This window comes from Pinus tabuliformis, chromosome 8 (genome assembly GCF_031772625.1).
Source record: "Pinus tabuliformis cultivar Carrire ecotype Pingquan chromosome 8, CPIR1, whole genome shotgun sequence".
In the NCBI taxonomy this organism is placed as follows: Eukaryota; Viridiplantae; Streptophyta; class Pinopsida; order Pinales; family Pinaceae; genus Pinus; species Pinus tabuliformis.
In genome coordinates this window covers 774,643,060-774,661,923 of record NC_142294.1, presented here as the reverse complement: position 1 = coordinate 774,661,923, position 18,864 = coordinate 774,643,060, and positions in this window count along the sequence as shown.

The following is an 18,864-nucleotide window of genomic DNA, read 5'->3' as shown; positions in this document are numbered from 1 at the left end:
AGTATGGTAGATATAGCGATGCATCCATCAGTACTACTATGGTCCCTAACTTCATTTCCCTGCTCATTGATCAGATGAGAAGTACTTCCCATGAGTCCTAGACTGCATGGGTAGGATGCCTCGACAGGAGAACTTAATCAATCCTATCCTCACAGGAGAACACATCAATCCTATTACAATCTCCATGGAGAACACATCAATCTAGGCCTCACAGGAGAACACATCAATCCTGCTACAATCACCATGGAGAACACATAAATCCAAGCCTCACAGGAGAACACATCAATCCTGCTACAATCGCCATGGAGAACACATCAATCCAGGCCTCACAGGAGAACACATCAATCCTGCTACAATCACCATGGAGAACACATCAATCTAGGCCTCACAGGAGAACTAATCATCTTTCTACACAAGAGAGCAAATCATCCTATTCCATAAGAGAGCAAATCATCTTGTCTCACAAGAGAGCGAATCATCTTGTCCCAGTGTGCACCACCAGGGGAGGGTGAGTCACCCTGTGGTCATACGTTTCTCCAGTAAGAACTGCAAGCCCCCAGAGCTCCCAGAGCTCAATGTATGCAATATGTAGGACCCTTGTATAAGGGTCTCTTGACGACTCCAAGTCGTTCAAGAAAATCATAGATTTTATCTTTCCCTCAGGACTTTAGTGACCTGTACATCATCTTAGTGTGATGGAGCCTCCTTGCTCATCGACTTACCATATATTAGATAAGGTAGTATCTGATGTCTATATGCTAGAGCAATCATCGAATATGGGATTCGTCAATGATCGAATCCCTCCTTTGGTTGTTACAGAGAATCACAGAGGTATTCATCATGTTTGCAAACAACTCACTCAAGTGCTTCCCCAACCAAGCAGCTTCACATGAGATCACACTCGTAGATATGTATCCAGTCTCGGAGTTTCTTACAACAACTGAATTATGCTTCCTGCTTATCCACGATATCGAAGCAGAATCCAAAGAGAAACATCACTAAGAAGTGCTCCAGTGATCCTCCACACTATTTGCCCAATCAACATTCGAATAATCATGTAGTTTCCATATTTCCAGTAGTGAGGCTCAACCAAATATGAGCTCACCATGCTAACTACAAAACATATGTCTGGAATCCAATTCCCTCTGTCTTTTACAAATGAGAGGGTCTGCACCAGTCAGGCATAGGTGCCGGTATGAGAGGTATGTCACCCAAAACCTTTAGATGGTTTGGATCGATTTCACTCCTAGTGAATCTCAGCTTCATCGGACAACTGTTGATCCTCTCATACTATGCTAGGGGTGCCTTGCTTCAAGCCATAGAGGGGTCTGTATGCATGAGATTTCCGATCATGAATAAAACTCTTTGGGTTGTTCCAAACCTGGGGACCTGTGGCATGAGGGGGATGGTCCCCTTATAAGATTTTCCTTCGGTACATCTCAGACATGTACCTTCATGCTGCTTTTGAATTCAGGCTTCCCTGTCACCATGTGACTCACAGACCTCTGGTGTTATGTGTCAATGTACATGGTCCCCAGTGGACTTCCTGTAACTTAATACATCCCTAAACTCAAAGCATATTTGAAAATTCTATTTTCAAACACGTACCTTTCCATCGAAGAATGTCGCCTTTGAACCTTTGAATTCCATTACTAGGGTTCCTTGCTTCCTTGAAGAGTCAGTCGTGTCTTTGATGACTTGTATCTCTGTCATTCAGACACTCCTTCGCATAAAGGCCGAACTTATCATCAAGACATCTACCTTTCCTTCCACCCTTAGATCCGAACTTCCCAGATCTTTTAGGTAGGCCATCAAAAACTTCTGTAGCATCATTCTGATAACATTCTCTGCTTTGACATCACTCTAGGTGAATTATGAGGAACCCATTGATCCTTCTTTCTTGTCCCAATTGGCTTTGGTGATTTCTCTTTCACTCTTGCTTGGGCATTGTCTTCACCTCAACTCCGATACCATGTTAGGATTAGGTATGTTCTATGCTAGAGCAATTTATTTAAATTTTCACAATTAGCAATCTCATCAGCATTAAGATAAACTACTGATAGAACATAAATATAAAATGCATAAGACAAGACAAGACAAGAGGACACAAGATATGGCGCGAGCCAGGGACAAACCCCACAATGTGTGGGGAAACCCTTTGATGGAATCTTCTTTTATCCTCAAAGTTCAGCAGAGAAAGAAAGAGAGAGAGAGAGAGTACATTTACAATAGAATTCAACACTTTGACTTTTCTAGATCTAAGCATAGATCATCTCCTATAGCAATGAGATCAGTGGAAGACATTTTGCTTCAACTAATTCTCCAAGGTGGCTCCTTCACCTATCATCGTGCTGCATCTGGTCCTCTAGATGCACCACTGCATACTATACCATGCTGCACTAATAATGATTATCATCATGCTGCCCATGTCCATGATCTTATTCATCATCATGCTGGCTTTTAGGCTACATCTTCCATCATCATGCAGCCCTATGACTGATCTGCTCTCATCTGCTCTTATCATCATTTTGCTACCCATGCCCATCATGATCTGAGACTGATCATTCTTACCATTCTCATTATGTTGAGACTATAACAATCATTTCTTATGATCCTTGTCATTGTGAGTTCATATTTAATACTTCACGTCACAGTTGTACAGGATGTATGTCATCGAGGTCTATATGCCGAGATCTTCTTCATCCAACCGAAACTGAGCAGTTGTGATCATACATCAAGACTGTTGCAGGTATGCGGAGGGTTTATCATATCATGTAGACTTATTGAATTATCATACACAAGTATGTGGAGCTTCATATATGATCCACGGCTACAACAATTATGACTGCGGCTTCTTCCAATGCTTGACTGCGGTTTTCATGTCTTGGTTCAATACATGACTGTGGCTACAGGATTTGACAGCGGCTCCATACCTTGACGGCAGTTATGACTATGTATGAATATCTCTGTGCTCTGCGTCAAATGTCTTTTATGAATAGTGTATAAAGTGTCACATGAACAACGTGTATAACATATAACATGAATAGCGATATGTCATATGAACAACGTGTATTGACTGCGGCTAATATATAACATGAACAACATATATATATCTATATATATATATATATATATATATATATAGATGTCATATGAACAACATTCATAACATGAACAACATTGAATAGCATGTATAATATAAACAACATGTATATATGTCGCCATGATCTACGTATCACTGTCTCCACGACCTGCGTTTGGATTACTTTTTTGTATTGCGGCTAGGTTTGTGGTTTCCTCATTGCGGCCACTACAGCTAGGGCTTCACTACGGCCACTACGGCTAGGGATTCACTGCAGCGACTATTACTTACTGCATCCTCAGTTACCGTTATGGCGGCTTCGTGTAGTGTTTATGGAAAATATTCTTTGTGCCTGTGGATAGACAATTCCCCTTGCTGCGTATAGACTTCTTCATGACCATTGCCCCTACATTTTAGATCTAGGGCATCATTTATACATATGCCAGTGTATCCTCTATGTGTTTTTCCTTCTCCAAAAACCCAAGACGTGGAGAGGAGATCACACATGAAGAGAATTGTGTCTGTCAAATGATTTCAAGTCTTCTATATTTATACTAAAACCTAGATGATGGATAGACATGACTATTGGGCTTCTAGAGCCTACATAAGAGCTAGTCAGCTTGATAATAATTACATAAACAAAATAAATTCATATCTCCATAAATACTTATCAGAATCGGATTATCTTCAGATGAATGCTACACCTCTCGACAAGAGGGATCCAATAAAAATATCAGTTACCATAAACAAGCTGACCCACATGGAGTTTGGCCCTAGTTGCCAATTTAACAATTTTTCAAATGGCTACAGTGTCGTTTGTGGATTTAACGGCATCTCATGCCTCTACGATGGTTTTCCTGTCCTTTGACATATATCGCAGGCCTTATAGTGTGCTTTCAAATCCTGGTGTAGGGTCGGCCACTGTAACCCTACGTGAAGAATCTTTTCTGTGGTCGCGTGTCTTGCATAATTTCCTCCAGCAGTGCCCCCATGTGCTTCCGTGAGGCTCTGACCTCGTTCAAATTCAAGTACGTATCTTCGCAATATCTCATCATTGTCCATTTTGTATAGGTGCCCTGTGATGACAAAAAAATCTTCCATGTGCACCACCAATTCCTTTTTTTTTTTTATTATGTATTCCTTTGGTGCAATCCTTGTTGTTAGAAAATGGATTATGTCTTCAAAGTGTCCATCCACGATGCGCACTACGAAGAGTTGTGCATCAGGTAGTCCTTCCTCCAAATTCATTGGTTCTTCACAGGTCTCAATTTGTGACAAGTGATCTGGTCCTGTGTTCAGGCATCCCAGCTTGATTATGACCTCGAAATCATATTCTTGGAATAGTAAGAGCCATCTGCATATGTTCCCCCCCAACACAGGCTTATTCACCAGTTTTTTCAATGTGGAATGGTCGGTATATGTATTGAAATGTCCTCTGAGTAAATAGTGTCAGTATTTTTGGAGCGCGTACACTATCGCTAACCCCTTGCGCTCAATGGTGGAATAGTTATTTTCTACTTTGGACAATATCTGACGTGCAAACGCGATTAGGTGATCCACACCCTCGGTGCCCTCCTGTGTGAGTACGACTCCCAGCGTAATACACAATGCATCAACATGTACATGAAATTCCACATCCCATTTTGGGAAGACTAGGATTGGAGAGGAGGCCAGTTTCCTCTTCAGGACATCCAAAATTTTCATGTAATCATCATTCTAGAAATATGTAACATCCTTTTTCAATAGCTTTTCCATCAGCGTTGTTATTTGGGCATAAATTTTGATGAACTTCATATAGTATCTAGTGTGTCCCAAAGTAGCACGCAATTGTTTAACACTTTGCAGTGCTTCCAAATTTATAATAATGGCAATCTTTGTAGGGTCTACCATCAGTCCTTGTTTGTAAACCACATGTCCCAACAGGTTTCCAAAGGGAATGAGGAATGTACACTTCTTAAGGTTCAGTGCAATCTGGTGCCAGCGGCAAGTATCTAGCACCAAATGTAGGCTTGCTACATGGTGCTTAACTAATCTAAAGACAATCCAATCATCCAGATAGACCTCTGAAAACTTGTCTATGTATTCTTTGAATGCGACCACAACGATGCGCGAAAAGATAGTTGGCGCATTATTTAGTCCAAAGGGCATAACAGTGTATTGAAAGTAGCCCCATTCTATTGTGAAGGCTATTTTGCTCCTATCTTCAGGCACGATCTTGATCTAATGGTACCTTGAGAACCCATTCGTGAACAAGTATGCTTCCTCACCGCCAACATTCTCCAATACTTCATCTGTGAATGGTGTCAAAAATGGATCATGTACACAAGCATCATTCAACTTCCTAAGTTCCATGCATATTCTTATTTCGCCCTTCTTCTTTTTCTCCTATACTACCATAGGACTCACCCAATCGAATTCTTCCACTAGCTCAATAATTCCAACTACAAGCATTTTGTCTAATTCTTCGCGGACTTTTTATTTATATTTCAGAATCAAGCAATAAGGTCATTGCTTAACTAGCTTCGCTCCAAGTTTCAGAGTGATCCTCATCACCCTTAAGTCGCTAACGATCCCTTTTAAGTCTGTAATTTTGGTCAAGAACAAGTCTTGGTATTCGTGGAGTAACTCAGCGACCTTATCCACTGTGGCATTGTCCCAATAGTCCCCAAGCATTACGTACTTCAGTTGCACCTCCATTCTAATGTTTACTTGCTTTTTTTTTAGCGGGGCACTGATGTTGGGGTCCTCAATCGATGGTCCTTGAACCTCGTGACAACCTTCCATTTTAGGAATATCAATATTTCATGGGTCCTCATCATCCTCCTCAAAATGTATGTTGTAACATTCTAGCATGCAGCTCAGCTGTGTCACCCATTTTGGATGAAGTTCCTCCATTGGCTCCTAGGGTATTTTGAAGATAGCTACTTTCACTACCTATAGCACATCATCAACAGTATCCCACCAACAATCTTCAAACGTGAAAGTTAACAGAAATCCCTCGTGCAAGGCAACCCATTCCCTTGTACCATGGCGGAGCTCCATCTCAGTATACCAATTCATGAGTATGACATCTATGGTATGATATAATAAATGTACTCATTCAGGCTATGGCTCTTCCCCAGAGACCTTGGTCCATTTCGTGAGGTGTGTACATGGATCATCTCATCCGTCATATTTGTCTACTAGTCGTTGTTATCGAGAAATCTAGTGTCTCTGCAGAGCTGCTAGTCCCACTAAGGCTAGTAGCTACCTTAGAAACAACAAACTAAAACCACTTTCATTTTCCTTTATGAGAATAGATAAGAGGGGAACAAAGGAGACCAACCTATGTCTTGTGCTTGGCTCCTTGCTTGATTCCTCTCCCTTCTGATAGATCTTTGCCACTCGCTTCCTCGCCTACCCAGCTTCAAAGAGAACCTGTAGAATCAAAGCATCATAACACTATCCAAGAACAGAGATCTACTATCATAAACAATATAGGACCAGATATATATTGACCACACAAATGCATATATCATCAATCATACAAGAATGTGGAGGAAAACTCGAATAGCTTTATTAATAATCAAGAATAGCAAAGAGGATTACAACCAATTGTTCTGACCCAGCGTCATCCTCTCAGCAAGAAAGCCCTTCTTCACCTCATGAAAAGATTAGATCACCCAACACTATGATGTTACACCAAGAAACCAGTAGCACTTCCTTACAAGATACAAAATTCCTGCCTCCAACCTCCTGGATCTCTGGGATGAGAGATCTATATATAGATATTTACAGAGGTGTGAGTCAGCTCTGGGATTTTGATTAGTGTATTCTCTCTGATAGTTCTTGATTCCACTTGGAGATCCCATTGATCTCTTACTCATCCTTGGGCGATTCTGAGAGGCAAGTGTCACAGGAGAATTTTCTGGAAGATTCCATGATCATCCACCTCGCAAATTGTCTCTACCACTTGTCTACTCTCATCCATCGCACCCCATAGAAGGGATTTTCAGTATGCATTGCACCTCTCGTGTGCATTAGGTGGGACGCATCACACTTTGACCATGGAGCAGGTGAGATGGTCCAGTTTTGACCAGTTCTGAGTAGTTTTTCATGGAGAACTTCTGGGAGATGATGTAATCAGCTGACCTTGTTCTTTTAGGGGTTGGAAGAACACTTTTAGGGACTTAGGAGCCCTTGGTTTATGGAAATATATGATTGGGGTTGCAGTGCCCAAAAATGTCTATAACAGTTGCCCCCTAAAGCATGAGGTCATTAATCTTTTGATGTCGGGTGAAATGATTTATCATGAGGATCCGAAGTTTTTTTGAGCTAGAAGGCAACCTCTAATAAGATACAATACAATACATTATTTTCATAATATTTTCATGATCTAGTTGAGGTGGGAATTCCCATGCTCAGCTTTATAAATTCATTTTCATGTACATAAGACAGACAATCGTTTGTGTGCAGACTGATGATTCTGGTAGAGCCATCATCCCTTAGATTAGATGATTATCTGTGTAGCAATGATGGACATTTGATGTCTTTATTTTCCTGAATATATATCATAGCCCGGATGGATGAAACTAGATCCGGGGTCTTCAATCTCATTGGATCTTCACTCAAAGTACAAGTCAATCCATGTGAGAGATGTTTTGGAGTTGTACATGGAAAGACATGGCCTGATTACCAACCAATGATGTAAGTTGTTAACAGGCGCGAGAGGAATCACCGATAATGATGATGACCCTCAAGGTACTACAATACAATTCATGTGGTGTGAATAAGGGATCTCACGTCGAACACAACGCAAAATCTTTTGGTCGAAGGCCATTAATGTAAGCATGTCGCTGGAAGTGACAAACTTCCCAATGAGGCATGCAAGTTTCAAAGTACTGAAAGGGTTGTTCCTAGATCGACTTCCTGGATAATGAGCTAATTTCGACAAGAAGCGATCCATCATAGGAGGGCCTTAGTCAATCCCACATCAATGACACGGAACAGAGCAAATGATTTTAATGGAGGTGAAAACGATCTGATGACATAAGGTTCAGGGTGGCGGTCATGAAAGAATGGAGCGTAAATGTATTGCAGTGGATGAGACACAGGTGAATTCTCTGAGTGACTTCTCTTGAACATATCGGCAACACTGACATGATGGATTGATAGCATTAACCCCAAATATGGATGGTGTGATGGACCAATGGTGATATGACGAGTGAACGGAACAACCAAACCCGATTCGGATGCGGAGTGAAAGTGTCATGTTCAAGAGTGACTTGCTACCAATAAAGTTTCTTCAAGTTTTCTTCCAAATTTTTCCCCAATCATTGCTGACCAGTACCTCTTTATTTTTGTCAAGCTTGAGGAGGATACATATGCTTGTTCTATAATTCGCCCTTCGGGCAAACCCATCGCTATGTTTTAACGATCCTAGCGATAATGAAACTCGTTCTTGTATGTATGGACAAGTTTGTCGCTATTCAGTTTTAACGAGTTTAACGACAAAGATAATCGGTCCTTTTCAATTTTAGAGAGTCTGAAAAGGGATGTAAAGAAAACTCCAATAATCCTTTTTCATCATATAATCCCTTGAGTCCGAAAAAGTATAAAACAATACAAAAGGGATGAATTTTTGGTACTTTTAACGAGCCGAACAAAACAAGCGCTCTATCTTTTTGTTTAATAATCCCTCAAGTCCAAAAAGATTAAAATCTAAAGGAGGGTAGCACTTCCAGTCACTTTAACGAGCTGGAGAGGGAAATTACTCGGCAATCTTTTCATATTTTATGAGTTAGTTGAAAAGAGCTTAAAGGAGACTCGTTTTTTGAGGAACGAGTGATAAATTTGTGTAGCAGCTAATTCCAGGTAAGGTTTGGAATTTTCCAATCACGGCAGTGTCACAAGGATGGCTAACAGGATCACTCTTCGTAGTTGTTCCTCAAAAAGGGTAAACAATCAAATGGAGGTGAATGATCAGCCAAAATAGAGTGGAGGTGATGATGAGAACACGACCAAGGCTTCAAAGGTTGATGATAATACATTCACGATGGTTATTTACCAGAAATTGGTTCATGTTTTAATGAGATTAAACTCTGGGGGAACATTTGCTCATTGCTTATGTTTATTTTTTAACGAGCTTGAATTCCACATTAAAACTGCTCGAGGCGGGTTTATTTTTTAACGAGCTTTAACCTTGCGGTAACACTGCTCATGATAAGTTTGCATACCCCCAGCATAATAATGAAAATCGAGGTGTATGCCCCCCAAGCTTCATTGCATTCATCTCCGTGGTTGGAATGAAGGTTTACCTTCAAGATCTTCGAAAGACTCGACTTAGATTTTACGAGATCGTAATCAAAGACTCGATTTGGAAAGGGAGTCGTTTCATTTTTTAATGAGGTTGACATAGTAAAAGAACTATGCTCATGACTCCTTGTTTCATTTTTTAACGAGGTTGACACGAGATAAGAACCATCCTCAAAAATCCACCGTATTTACAGTATTTGATAGAAAATCAAAAACTAAAGGATGATTAAGGTTGCTGGAATAATCTTCATGGTAATCTGGAAGATGGGAGTGATGGTAGTAATCTTCCCATGGTGCCTCTCCTATCATCATTGATTGAATGATTCCTTCATCTGTAGAATGTACATGTGACCAAGGATCTGAAGAGGTGCCATATTCCTTAGACCTATCTATCCAAACACTCGATGAGCGTTGATTTCGGTTTGCCCCCCAGGCCAAGAAAATTGATTGCTACAATATTTCTAAAATGGCGATGATACATGCTGACAAAATGTTTAGGAATCTTCCGAATCCATTAGATATAGAAGATTTCATATTGCAGGTTTCCACTGTGGCCGCTTCCGCCAGATTACTTGGAGGCGGTATGGCAAAAGTACCCATTAAGGCAGGGTCTTTTAGGAGGCCTACTCCAATATTTTGAAGCGAATGATTGCTTCCATGGATCATTGGAATGCTTCCCGTAACTTGTGAACTTTTGGGGAGAAATGTTTGTTGGTCGAAGATTGTAATTCCTCCTTGGAAGGGAAATGCAATCTTCCTGAAGTAGGTAGACACAACTGTGGCCATGGCATATATCCAGGGCCTTCCCAGTAGGATGTTGTAATCGAGGTTTTCGTCAATTACTTCAAAATCAATTTCTACTATTTTGCCCCCCCAGTTCAACTTGCAAGTTACTTAAAATCCCGTATGGAGTGTATGATTGTCCATCAAATGCTTTTAACATCATTGATGATCGCGACAAGGGTGGTGAGCATAAATGTTTCCAGAAACTCATCGACATAATACATGTAGATTCCCCCTCATCAATAATTGTTCGATGAGCAGTTTTGTTGAGGGCTTTCACTTGAATAAGGAAAGCTAGTTGAGCTGGTAACTAAGGGTCATATCCTTTGTGATTAAAGGATACAAGATTGGAATCCGTTGGCTCAATCCCACCTATTACTGATAATAGAGAATGCTTTTGGGAGGGGCAATTTTGCGGTACCTCAAGTGTCGACATAGCAGACGGCGATTGGGCCGGGTCCTCTACTATATTATAATTCTGTGCTACTCTAGCATGAGGATTAAAGGTCGATTTGTGTACTACTCCCTTTGGCGGCTTTATCATTAGCTTAGGAATGATGGGTGGCACAACTTCAGTTGAAGTTGTTGTCGAACTACTCAGTTGATCAGTAGCCTTGTTGTTTGACAGCTATGGATTCCCGTAATCTTTATTCCTTGTCGTTATCAAAGCATCTTTTTTCTATTTTGAAACCAACAACATAAGCACTTGGGATCGGGAAGCACTTTGATTAGCAACCAGTTTGTTTCCTGGGTTTGGAAACGGATCAGTCAATACCGCTGAGGTTTTTTAACTCTTAAAGAGTTTCTTAACTTCAGCTTTATGTGGAAAATCTCTTGTCTGATGATCCTCATCGCATATCTGACACCCCGTAGGGGGTTTCCTTTGTCCAGAAGGGTTTGCAAAAGGTTTTTCAGGAGATGACTCATCCTGCTTCTTTTTTCTCCCTTTATTTTTCTTCTTGCTCCCTGGTTGCTTCAGTTGTTTGCCCTTGTTGGTCAACACGGCATTTACCTCCAAGGCGAGAATTTCTTCATTTGCATTTTGATCAGAAATCTTACGGGCTTTCTTAGATGTAGCCTTTGTCAATTTCGTGCTTTTCGTACCTATCACACCATCACCAACATGAGAGTCTTTGTTTGATTTAGGAGGGGGAGGAACGAAAAATTCTGGTCTAGGAGCATCAGGTATTTTATCATAGAGTGTGCCAGACTGAGTATAGATCAAGTCTAGATATTGTGCACGAGCAATAACTTGCTCTTCAGTGATGACTCCTCCCTTTTCCACATCTTTTGTGATAGAAGGTAATAATGACTTAATAAACCATTCAGCTAGCAGCTGATCAGGAACATATGTTTTTACCATTCTGCGACGACATCGCCACTCATGAATATGATCAGATATGTGAGTGGCCATTGTTTGCTTGAAATTGGTAAGAAATTATGTTCCCCTTTCGTACCTTATGGGTAACTGAAAATGGGTTAAAAAGGTTGTGGCTAAGGTACTGAAGTTAACGAATGAAGCTCTAGGCAATTCAATATACCATTTTGCTACCAGACTAGTTAACGTTCGCTGAAAAAGGCGAAGCCTAATTGAATCATCATTTAGAGTGTTAGATGAACACCATAGATGAAAGGTCATCACATGATTCGACGGGTCTTCACCCGGATTTCCATTAAATTTAGGAATATATTATGGAAGTTTATGCGGAATCGCCAGCCACCAAAGGGCGTAAGCAATTGGATCATTCGTCAGCCGGTTTAAATATGGTAATTCTAGAGTTGCTAAAAAGGGAAACTGTTGATTCAGTTTAGGCGAAGCGTACCCAGGATAAGATGGAATCACTTGAGTAGTGGGTCTTTGCATACCAGCATAATGTATTTGATGCTAGTAACTTTGATAAGGTTGATGGGCATAACCATTATAGTATGGTTGTTGATAATCGCTTTGGAAATGCGGTTGCCCATTTCTTACAAAGACTTGTTGGTCAGGTCCTTGATATAATTGCTGGAATTGCGGTTGTTGAGATTGAACCAGCCATGGTTGTCGGACCATTTGTTGTACTGGATGATTGACCAATATGAGGAGTCATAGTACTTGTTTGAGCCTGAGTCACTCCAGATACGGAGGCACTAACCTGAGGTTGTGATTGAATCGCTGAGACGAGAGGTTGTTGTATTGCAACCTGAGAAACTTGGGGTTGACATACAATAGGTAGCGCTTGTACTTACAATGTAGTCACCATAGCAGGTATAGTGGGAATATTCGACACAGGGTGGACTGGTTGCATTGAATATACAACCCTTGGTTGCTGAGGCAGTATTGGTACCCAACCACCGAATGTAATTCCAGTTTGAACTGAACTTTGTTGTAAACTCCCATATGGTTGTTCTCCGGGAGGGAACAATGAAAAGGCATATTTCCCCCCATATGGTGGAAATCTAGTACTTAAAGGGTAGATTGGCCTTTGAAGACACATTGGATCAATTTGTTGAGTTTCAACATAAGAAATACCAGATGATAATCCTGATGAAGAAATAGGAACTGACCATGTCATCGAAACAGTCCCTAATTGGACTCCGACTTGTTGTTGATAACTTGCTAGGACAGATGGTACACCAGCAAACATTGTTGGAGTAGAAACAGGAGGTTCTGCTGCTACTACATTAGATGACACAGTCCTGGATGTCGACAGTTGTTCAGACATATCTATTCTATCCAAAATATTTCCTAGTGATTCTACAAGAGCTTGCGATGAAGGGAGACTAACTTCTAAGACCAACGAGGGAACAATGACGTTATTCTGATTAAAATAAATTTTAGACGCTTTTACACAACTTGTTTTTTCAATTTTTAAGAGTCGAGAAAAAACAAAATATGACTCTAGTCGCCTTCTATTTTTAATGAGCTTGAAGTGACAAGTGCTCAGATGGACCTTTTCCTTTAAGGAGTCTGAAAAGGAACGAAAGAGACTACTCTGGAAGTCTAGATAGAGGGATTACCAAACTAATCGCAAAACTGCAGAATACTTTTTACAATACGGCAGTCAATCTTCCCGAATGCTATGTTCAGTGCATTGCGATCGATATGGCGGCAGACACGGCTTCCTATGGATAAAGGATATAGCCTATTGTGGTCTCCCAATATATACTCGACGATACGTGGGAGCACAAGTCCGTACTAGCACTTGTCATCTCAAAGTGGAGGAATCACCCAACCAGCAATGAAAACAATAGTTACCAGGCTTTACGACGCCGGAAATACGTCTCTAGCCTAGACTTATAAATGTTGTGCATTAGGTTCCAAAGCGTTTTTAGATTCATTAAATTTATGTTACAGTTGATCTTGTTTAAGAAATTTTCCTTTCAAGTTCACTGTGTGATGTAGATATACAATTCCTAAAATGCATTCTAAGATGATAAACAATCGTTTAATCTTCTTTTTGCAATGAAAATCCTAGCTACTAAGGAAAGAGAGAAGATATTCTTTCAACATAGAGCAGAGAGCACACACTATATGCACTGTCCTAAATCAAACCAACAAATAGTTTAAATGCAAATGCACATGCACGTATTTGTTTTCAGCCTTCTTAATGTGTGAATGATAAAAATAAAGCTAAGTGCAAATCTGAATTATTTTTTCAAAGCGACATTACTAAGTTTATTTTCAAGACAAAATGAAGACAATGACGACACTTTGTTATTTGGAATTGAAAACTTGCTTTCGACACTTGAAAAACTACTAATTCAAATCAAATACAAGAGTAACAGTGTAATCGACTATCAAGAACAATCGGATTCTCTTCTATGACTGAAAATGACACTTGCCACACTTCCAAATCAAGAAACGACAGTTCAATTACGCTACTTCTTTGTAAAAGAGAACTGAAAATGGATCACAATACATAAAAACATTTACAGTTCTTTGCACAATAGAGGCGAAATAATGGCAAGGAACGGGGTTTCCAACAGAGGTATACTAACTACAGACAACAAAAACTCCTGAATAGAGCTGAAAAGAGTCAAAAAACCAAAGTCTGGAGGCAAAATTATCCCTTTCTGATCAGTGCACCTGTTACATAGGGATTCCAGTATGCATCCCACCTACAACACATGGGAAGTGCGATGCATACTGATATCCTTGAAGAGAGGGTACGATGGTATAGTGCGAGACTTTTGATCCAGTTCTTGATCATAGTTTGCAGCATAGTTCAGGGATTTAGGCCGAGCAAGTGGTAATCAGTAAATAAATCACAGGGGTAGATCTAAGGAGGTTACTAGAGCCACCACAAGGGCAATTAGAGAGCTTGTAAATTGATTGCTCAGTTCATAAACAAAACCCGGAGATAGACTGAAGCAGCATTGATCTACTTTGCACTTGCATAACAAATGTAGTTCGAAGGCTAGCTGGCTTGACTTCAGGCTCCGTTTGTAAGTTTATAAAGCAAAAAAATATAGACAAACAAACAATCTATTCGCTCCCCAGCAGAGTCGCCATTTTGTTATCGGGAAATCTAGTGTCTATGCAGAGCTACTAGTCCCACTAAGGCTAGTAGCTACCTTAGAAACAAACAAACTAAAACCACTTTCGTTTTCCTTTATGAGAAGTAGATAAGAGGGGAACAAAGGAGACCAACCTCTGTCTTGCGCTTGGCTCCTTGCTTGATTCCTCTCCCTTCTGATAGATCTTTGCCACTCGCTTCCTCGTCTACCCAGCTTCAAAGAGCACCTATAGAATCAAAGCAGCATAAAACTATCCAAGAACAGAGATCTACTATCATAAACAATATAGGACCAGATATATATTGACGACAGAAATGCATATATCATCAATCATACAAGAATTTGGAGGAAAACTCGAATAGCTTTATTAATAATCAAGAATAGCAAAGAGGATTACAACCAATTGTTCTGACCCAGTGTCATCCTCTCAGCAAGAAAGCCCTTCTTCACCTCATGAAAATCTTAGCTCACCCAACACTGTGATGTTACACCAAGAAACCAGCAGCACTTCCTTACAAGATACAAAATTCCAGCCTCCAACCTCCTGGATCTCTAGGATGAGAGATCTATATATATATATTTACAGAGGTGTGAGTCAGCTCTGGGTTTTTCATTAGTGTCTTCTCTCTGATAGTTCTTGATTCCACTTGGAGATCTCATTGATCTCTTACTCATCCTTGGGCGATTCTGAGAGGCAAGTGTCATAGGAGAGGTTTCTGGAAGATTCCATGATCATCCACCTCGCAAATTGTCTCTGCCAGTTGTCTATTCTTGTCCATCGCACCCCATAGAATGGATTTTCAGTATGCATCGCACCTCCCATATGCATTAGGTGGGATGCATCACACTTTGACCATGGAGCAGGTGAGATGGTCCAATTTTGACTAGTTCTGAGTAGTTTTTCATGGAGAACTTCTGGGATATGATGTAATCAACTGACCTTGTTCTTTTAGGGGTTGGAACAACACTTTTAGGGACTTAGGAGCCCTTGATTTATGGACATATATGATTGGGGTTGCAGTGCCCAAAAATGTCTATAACAGTTGTATATTCAGTTTCCCAAATCGCAGGCACATCATTTTTCTGCATCCATGCCAGTCCTCAAAACTTCCCTAATGCATACCCACCCACCTTGCGGGTGTCACGCGCAGTGCCCATTTCAGAGCATCGAACCATTGTTGTTCTGGTACTACGCTTTCAAATTTGTTCAAAAATTCATTCACCGCTGTCAACCCATCATATGTAGGAAGACCCCTTAACTCTGTTGTCACACAGTGTCGTGATCTAACCATCATGTTGCAATTAAGTGTTGTTACTTCGTGCAGCTGATTCTTCCATTGCTCTACTTCTTCATCTGAATCTGAAGTGTAGGAGATTTCATGCTCCCATGAAATCCTTCCATCTGTAGTCGGATTCACCCAATCCTGTTATCACGTAGTTATCGTGTAGACACAATCAAGATCGTCATCACTATCATCGTCGCGCACTAGTTTAGTGTATCGCGCTCCCTCAACTGGATATAGCAGTACTACTATGCGTAGTGACCTTTTCTCAAAGATCATTTTGCGCTTCTTCATATTTATGACTCTGTTCATATCCGTGGCCCAGTCTATTCCTAGTAGCGCGTGATAGGGGTTGTTGTCATCAACAATCTCTATCACTTCAAAATCTGCCTATGCGCTCGCACCTTCAATATCCACCATTACCCCTTGTAATCTTCCCATGGGAAAAATCTTATGTTTGTTCGCCATTCGCAACTGAATAGGAGACCATTGTAGCGCGGATCTTCCCATGCGTTCCTATGTTTGTTTCGGTAGTACATTTGCGTCTGATCTGAGATCTTGGATTACCTAATCCATTTCATACACACCGATTTGTACAGTCAACCTCTTTTCCCTTCTTGTACGTAATGCATGTTTTTCAAGTTTTTGGACCATGAGCGGTTCTCCTCACTGTGCGCACCTAGTGATAAGTTTCTGTAGTCCTTTTACTACCTTGCTATCACGTAGCAATTTCATGCATGTCTCCAAAAAGGTAGTGAGCATTGAAGGATCCATCCCTAGTTCTAGTTGATCCTTACTACCTGAAGTGGAGGCCTCTCTGAAGCTCTTCTTAGCTTCCATGAATGTATCCTTCACGCATTCTAAATAAAATTCGAGTTCCTTTGTAGGAGCCTTGTGAACCCACGCACTTTCTTCTTACTACTTACCTTTATCATCGCTAGTATTCATACACCTCATAAGCATCATGTTTACATTCGAGTCTTCTTCATGTGACTCAGACCTCATCATGTACAAATTCTAAGAAGGAGGGGGCTGAAGTACCCCTTTTTCACGCAGTCTCGCTACCCAATGTAGGGCAGTCTTCTGCGTCATGATCAAACTGAGTACAGTACAAACATGATGTCCTTGTCGAGTTTGTACAATCACAGGAATAGTGCCTTGGCCCTCCTTAATTGTAACAAATTAGTTGTCTGCGACCTCTTCCTGGTCCCATTCCACCTTGACCTCATCCACGTCCCTGAAATCTATGCATGCCATTCCTACATTTGGGTCGAGGGCTCGCATTTCAATCTAAACCCTGTAGGCAAGAGTCTGATCCATCATTAGTTCGTAACTTTTGTAGGTAGGTACATCATGGCCTACTGGCCTACAAAAATTACAAAACAATTGTTGGGTCATCTATGTATACTTTTGCAATAGATGACAATTATCAGTAGTGTGTTTTCCTCCTATGTGATAGATCACACACCATAGTGTAGGTGTCATGCTCGGTCCTACTTGTGCCTTAGGCCTTAATGGCATCGACCCTCCTCCCGCCAAGTAATTCACGAACAGTGGACAATGGTACTTGTCATGTCCCTGGCCTTTGCATTTTATGGACCATACCTCCTCGCGTGCCTCTAGCCGAGGTGTCCTTTCCTGTTTCAAACTCTGCATTTCCAGAAATAGATTCTATAGTTGCGTGTGGATTTGTTGGACTCTCAGACCAGGGTCTTGTATAGGAGTCTCATGCAATCTCATTTCCATCTCCAAAGCTTCAGCCCGGGTGGAAGTTTTTGTTGTGACAACATCATCCTTAAACGTAGTGTTAGTGATGCTACAAACCATGTGCAATGTTGTCCATCCTTCAAAGTCATGTTGGCTTCACAAATCATACCCTTCAGCCTTTGGTCTAGATCCTAAGGGGTCTCGCTTGGAAGCATCACGATCTCCTTAAACCCAATAATTGATTATGTCTCCGACTTTGGCCTGCTAAATTCCTTGTTCAGCATGGTCTAGATTTCTATGATTCCTGCATTTGGATGGTCCTTAGAATGCTTTATGTACCGTGTTAATGTGCGATCTTGCAATGTGCTTACCAGCGTAGTCTTCTTGATATTTCATCCACTACTCCTTGTGCTTCCCATACCACCCTTACCACGAACCAGAATTGGTTTGGATCTTCATTCCCTACTCTTCTAAATACGGTAGTTTAATTGCACTTTCCATACTATACTGTGGTGGTGGCGGAGGTGGGGTGGGTGGAGATGGTGGTGCGGAGGGTGAGATGGGTGGAAGTGTAAGTGGAGGTGGTAAGCGTGGAATCCGCTACCTTATCAGACTGACTACACTTCTCAGAGATACTTTCATGAGCTCTTCCTTGCTTTCCTGTGAGGGTGAAATTAAGGGACTGGTTTCTAATTCTTCACTACTTCCGCTTTTATAGATCTTCCCACTTCGCGTAATCCCAAACAGTAATTTATTTGCATAACCATTTTTCACACAATAGCATCTTAATCCAAGTGTTCAAAGATTTAATATACTTACCTTGCGGTCCCTTGAGGAAGCGTCGCTCCACCTCACTGTAGCTAACAGTCATATCTACCACGAACTCAGTGATAAATCCTCCTATAATTTAGTGGAGCCAATGGTCCATAGCCCGTGTGATCTTACCTCTTGATGCTTCTAATCTGCACACTAATTCCGGAGTCCACACGATTGGTTTGTCAAGCTTACACCTTCCCTGGTTGTCTGCTAGCTTCGCGATCCACTCATATAGCTCAGAAGGAAAGGATGCAAAGAAAATTTCATGGATTTCTATATATAAGTAGCGCTCCAACCACTATTCCTTATATACTCATGGATTTTTGTCTTCCTATGCCACGAACTCATGAATCTTCTTGTCCAACCACCCTTCAATTTCTTTCTTTGTTGGATTCCATT